Here is a 6,951-nt window from a genome sequence, read left to right as displayed (position 1 = left end):
ACTAAGACCTTGGCCAGTAATTAAAAGATCTGTATTTCATTCCAGTAATCCCTAGAAAACATTACTCCATCCGGATAAAGTGTAAACAACTGCTGGATCCTGCCCTGTCATAATTCTTCCATCTCATCCTGGAGGAGATATTCGTCCATTTGCAGTTTATTTACCGTGGTGCAGTGGCAGAATACTACAATACTACCGTTCTGCATCCTTCCCATGACACTTCTTCGTGACAGACGCCATCTATTTATCTATACACTGTACCAAGGCTTTTTCCCCCAAGGGGGGTAGCCGAGACAGGACGACACACCCACCAATTACTCATCCACACACGTACATTTACTCGTATCTTAGCCTCTAACGGGAAAAGGGACCGCCCCTCACCGCACCACACTGCACGAGGGTCAACTGTGCAGTGCAATCCTGCGACATCCGCGCAGGGCCCGACAGCAGAGCTGGTTTACCCCTGCCGCATCACAATGGACCCATACCCTTCCCCGCACCTGCCCCGTTCAGCTGATCAGACCTAATGCGGGAGAGAAGATGATTTTCGGTCAAGTCAAAATGGACAGAGTATATATACACTGAACTCTTGCATGCTGTGAAATCATTCACTAGTTATGCCGTGTAATAATATCAAGCCTCCTATTTTCTCTGCTGCATAAATCATTCATCAGAACTGATTTTTCATCCACGGACATATTCTTTCTCCTTCATCGTTATATGCATATTGGCACACGAGAGCTGGAATGGTGGTGGTGGTAATGGTAGTGTGGTGGTGGCGATGACGATGGTGGTAGTGCTAGTGATGGTGGTGGTTGTAGTGTGGTGGTGGTGGTGGTGTGAGTGCTGGTGACGATGGTGGTAATGATAATGATGGTGGTAATAGTACTGTGGTGGTGGTGACGATGGTAGAAGTGCTAGTGACGGTGGTGGTAGTGTGGTGGTGGTGACGATGATGATAGTGATGGCGATGGTGGTAATGATGGTGTGGTGGTGGTGGTGGTGGTGACGATGGTGGTAGTGCTAGTGATTGTGGTGATGATAGTAATGTGATGTGTGTGGTGGTGACGATGGTGGTAGTGCTGGTCATCACTAGCAAGGTCACTGATCTGATTGTCACGTTAGGTCATCAAGATCTGTAAGTCCATCAAGTTTGGTGGCTCTTGCTCTAATCTTTCATATAAAATCAGGTGAATTCACTGTCCTTCGGAGTAGGCAAGAATTTTGGACCATAGGCTATTTCAGGATATAATGATCCGATCTGGACTATATTAAAAGCACTGCATTCTGGCCATGGCCCAGGTACAGTATATGCCAATAAAATTTCACTCTTCTAACCAAAGTGATTCTTGAGCTTTCAGGTCACTCTTTTCGGGTCCTGTCTGGGTTCTGGTAGTCGGATAGGGATGATATTTGTTCAGATGAAGCGGTCAACCAGTACTATCATATGGCAAAGAATGAAGGCTGTAGTTCAAACTATGCTAATGGCAGCAATTTAGATCTTCCCTAGAAACCTCTGTGTTTGGGAGTTACGAAGGATTTCGTTTGTTAAGGGTAATTGGCAGGTCGATGCCATTCCATCAGAGTGTCGGTGGCAACCGACACTCTGATGGAAGAACTTACCCTCTGACTACACAAGTTGAAGAACGGAATGGCGAGGCAGAAGACCCACCAAGACCTTCAGCGATGAGCCATCCGCGCAAATTGGTGGAGGCAAGTTCCTGCACAAGTGAAGTATCTGAAGGAAGTATTATCAGAACGGTCGACAGTAGTACTAATAATCAAGCTTATAGGACAAGGTATAAAATTCACCAAACATTTTACGAGTATATAATGTTTGCTTTTATTTATATACTGGGATTCATACCTGTATATACTGAATGCACAGATAATCAGGTATACCGATTGTAAGTTTATGAAGTGTAGGAACAAACTAATACTTCATATGTGTATTCACTGCCAAAGAGAAAACTTCAGCATTGTTTACAATTAAGTTAAAGAACTACGTCCAGGCCGTAACTGTGTTAGGATATCGTAAGTTGGTGATGTTTGAAAGTCATGCTGTGGTTTATTCATTATTAGATTTATGGTTGTCTGTTCTGTAAAATTTTCTGGGAGTCTATTTCATTCATTTAAAAGATCAATGGTCGAAATTTTGATAACATGGAAGTTAGATCCAAGTCCAGGCAATTTAAGTTATTCCCACGAGTTAACGTATCCGAGGCAAATGTGATCAAGTTTTCAACATCTACACTTGAATGTCCCTTCAGTACGGTGACGTATTTTTTATTCAATTTTCGCTCCTCATCCCTTCACCTTAAGATACATTTTCCGAACTACAACAATTACACACACACACACACACACACACACACACACACACGCACACACACACACACACACACACATATATCAGTAACAAAATGAATGTGGTCAATACTTTTAACATAATTCGATTTTTCGTCCCCTCATCAGGTATATACAATAATATTGCCCCGTAGAGTCAGCACAGACGTGATGAAAAGAAGAAACTAGGACTTATTAAAACATCAAACTAAATACAAGTATATCATTTTTAGATATAAAAATTGCTGAAAGTAATGAAGGACTAGTAATTGGGGTACATAGAAAACCAACGTTTACAGGTCAGGGCTTAAATTGGTAGTTTTTGTCCGATGATATTCAAAATTAATTTAATTAGAACTTTACTGCATAGACCATACAATGTTTGATCGAATTATATAACTTTGCATGAAGAATTTCTCAAACTTAGAGATTATTTTCTGAACAGTTATTAGCAGACACAAATATGATAAGTATTTAAAGTCTTTCTTCTATACTAAACTAAAAAGTAAATCTGTATGTTTTGAGGTGAAAAAAATAGTTAAATATGTTAAATGCCCTTCTGTGGAAAAATCGGTTAATCAGTTTCTCAGGTACTTAAAGAATTAAAACAGTTTTTCATCTATAAATTTTAGGATGATGCATACTAATGACTGTAAGATAAAGAATTTTTTCAATCACAGATGTAGGGTGCCTATTCCTCTATGTTCAAATGTTGTTTACAAATTTACGTGTTCTAGCTGTAAGGCTGGGTATATTGGATGTACAAGTTGTTCATTCAAAATTAGGATATCTGAACATATGGGAAAGAGCTACAGGACAGGGCAATATTTACATCAGATGGCATTTTCAGTTATTAGAGAGCATTCATTAACCCACGACCACCGTTACAATGATTTTCAGGTAGTAACTAAATTCAGTAGTTCAGCTGATACTTGACTAGGAGAAAGATTACTAACAGAAAAGTATAAACCTGAAATTAATGTAGCCAATAGTACTTAATAGAGTCTCTGTTCGAACCTATAGATGGTTTTGGTTTGTTTGCGTCAGTTTGGGGGGTTTGAGTTTAGTGTTCGAACAGACAAGTGTTGTTTCAGTTGGGGGTTTGAGTAAGTTACTTTGGGTCTTCCCGGAGTGGTTCTTGGCATTTCTTTTTGAGCTTTTATACGGGGAGGCGGGTTGATTTTACTGACTTGTATTTAGTTTGATGTTTTAATAAAGTCCTAGTTTCTTCTTTTCATCAAGTCTGTGCTGACTCTATGGGACAGTTGTAATACCTGATGATGGCCTAAGTTGGGCCGAAAATTCGAATAATGTTAAGAGTATTTACCACATTCATTTTGTTACTGCTTTGGAAGTTGCGATGTCCAAGATCGCCTGGAGATGTTTTACTTGGTATACAGTATGTATATATATATATATATATATATATATAGAGAGAGAGAGAGAGAGAGAGAGAGAGAGAGAGAGAGATTCATCAGCCGTTTGAGTATCCACTGCAGGACCGGCCTATCCCGACCGATGTCGGGACGATACAGCCAATGTATCTCAATCAAGTGGCTTAGGCTGTCTGGCAGAGATTGTATGTAGGATGAGAAGTGCTTGTAAGTGTAATTGTCGTGTTGGAGTGGCTTGGGATGTGTGTGTAGTCTGTGAACCAAGTGTAATCGGCCCGCGCAAGCCGACTGGGTGCAAGCATACTTTACAGTAAGCGATACTGGTTCAACCACAGCACCCCTTGTGTCCACCAATGCAGTACGTGGCGGGGTGCACACTCCCAAAGTTTCTTACCCTGGCGGGACGCGAACCCTGGTTCACCCGTGTACGAAGCGCACACTTTACCACCGTACCACAGACTCCATATATATATATATATATATATATATATATATATATATATATATATATATATATATATACTAGTCTGTCTAAATTGAAAAAAAAAAAGTCACAGTAATAAAGGAGTTCAAGGCTAGTTTCATTACTGACGTTTAGATCAGACGTAATAATGAAGGTGTTTTAATCTGTCTTGGTAAGATTTATTAGGAAATGGTGTTGATTTGGTTGGTCCAGCGGTAAGGATTCTGGTTTTGTTTTGTTGTCGTTAGTCCATTGTGGAGACCGAATGGCTCTGGGTATTGAGAGAGAGAGAGAGAGAGGGGGGTCTTGAAAGAAAAAAGTGAGTGAGAAAACGGAGTAGATGGAGAAGGTAGTGCAAGTACCAGAAGAAGAAAATGTTTGAGAGAGGGGGGGGGGGACCGGGAAGTTAAGCTGAGTAAGAGGAAGAAATTATGAGAGCGAGGAAGTAGAGAAAAGCAAGAAGAGGGGAGGGAGAGAGAAGGATAGAAAGAGGAAAGGAAGGATAGGACGGAAGGAGGGAGAGAAGTGAGGGACTGAGTGAAATGAGGAAATGAAAAAAAGTGAGGGGATGGAGAGAAAGGAGCGAGGGAGAGATGAGGGAGCGAGAGGAATGAGGGAAGGAGAGAAAGGAGGGAGGGAAATTAGACAAGGAAGGAGAGACAGAAAAGAGGGAGGTAGAAAAAGGAAGAGGGAAAGAAAGGGAGGGGGACATAAAAGAGAGGGAGAGAAAGAAGTTAAGGAGGGATAGGAGGGAGGGAGTGAGAGGAGGAAAGGAGGGAGGGAGGGAAAGAGGTGTGTAAGGAGGGAGATGATAGATGAGGGTGAGAAATGAGGAACATAAGAACATAAGAAGAGAGGATAACTGCAGTAGGCCGGTTGGCCCATGCTAGGCAGCTCCTAGAAGAGTAACTGAACTACCAGAATGAGATAAGGATAGCAAAGAAGAAGGCTCTTCCCCGCCCTCCAAACCCTCCAGCCGAAGCCGGCAGGAAAAAGTCAGAAAGAACACCACGCAGTATAGAAAAACTGGCGTGGACATTTTACAGGAAAGTGTGAAAGGAGAATAGAGACTATCATAGTATAACCTGAAAAGGAAAATTATGAATTAGTATTGGTTATATGATTTTCCTTTTTCTATATCCACTCCTTATTTGTCATGCTTATCTAGCCTATGCTTGAAACTCTCAAGGGAAGAGGCAGCAGCTACTTTACTAGGTAGCTTATTCCATTCGTCTACTACTTTATTACCAAACCAATTTCTACCTATTTCCTGATTGAAACGGAATTTTTCTAGTTTGAAACCATTATTTCTAGTTCTATCCTGTATGCTCACTTTAAGTACCTTGCTAATATCTCCCTTATTTTTACCCTTCATCCACTTAAACACCTCAATTAAGTCTCCCCTTACTCTACGCCTCTCTTGCGAATGCAGACTTAGTCTTTTCAGTCTGTCTTCATATGACAGGTTCCGAACGTCATGTATCATTTTTGTCATTCTTCTCTGTTCATTTTCTAACGAATTAATATCTATTCTATAGTAAGGACACCAAAATTGTACTGCGTAGTCTAAATGTGGCCTTACTAATGCTAGATAAAAGGGAAAGGGAGGAAGGTAAAGGTGGAGAGGAAGAGAAGGAAGAAGAGAGGTAAGGAGGGTGAGATGGAGAGGAGAAAGGAAGAAAAGAGAGGGAGGGAGGGAAGGAGTGAGGGAGGGAGAGAGAGAAGATGGGAGTGAGAAGATGAGGGTGAAAGCAAACACGACGTGATAAATGCCTTCTCTCTCTCTCTCTCTCTCTGAAGGGTTAACTCCGCTGGAAATACACGACCCGCCACACGGCCTCACAGATTCATTTATACCTTCACACTGAGGCCATTCTTTTAACCCCCTGTATCCACGTGACGTCTCTTTTAGCTAATCGTCGCTGCTGCCAGACGATTTCATTCAACCTGGCAGAGCCCCTGGTGGTGAAGGGGCTAATGAAAGCTGTGTCTAACCCCTCCAGGTAGAAAGGTCTTTAGTATTCTTAATAAAATCGTCTGGAGATGGCAAGGGTAAACAAGAAATAGGTCACCGGATTCAGAGGGTTAAGTTGAATGAATTGTTGTGGCGGCGGGAAATATCGCTGACGGTGTGGTGGCTGGGAAACAAGGGGTGCAACTGGCTTAGATTTACTGTGTGTGTGTGTGTGTGTGTGTGTGCGGACCCATACCCTTAACCTGTTACACACACACACACACACACACACACACACACACACACACACACAAACTCCCATATCAATCACTCTTCCCTATGTACATTTCTCATCAACCTTAATGCACATCCCGTACACAACTCACTCTCTCTCTCTCTCTCTCTCCCCCCCCCCAGTATTTTCAAAGGTCTCTCTCCGTACCCCGCACCTCGTCCTCGCAAACTTGACCCTTTGCTGCTTCCACTCACTTGTACTCAGCTTTAGGGAGACTTCTAGGTCCGGGTAGGCAAGATATCGCCTCCATTAACCCCTTCACTACACGTCTAACCATGGCTGAATAAAATCGTCTGTAGGCAGCAAGAATAAACCAGTAAAACTCGTCATCGGATTGAAAAAGCTAATGCGTTGACTCCAGTCGGTATTTTATTTTATTTCTTCGGCTTACGATCTATTCAATATAATAAATCACTCTAATAGTAAAGGGATATCTAGGTCTGTATTCTCGTCGGTTCATGAAGCTCCCTAACACCTTTTCCTAAGTGATTTATTTATT

Source organism: Coenobita brevimanus, chromosome 97 (genome assembly GCF_032717465.1).
Source record: "Coenobita brevimanus isolate Jiangsu-jjx chromosome 97, ASM3271746v2, whole genome shotgun sequence".
Lineage (NCBI taxonomy): Eukaryota > Metazoa > Arthropoda > Malacostraca > Decapoda > Coenobitidae > Coenobita > Coenobita brevimanus.
This window is presented reverse-complemented; position numbering follows the sequence as displayed.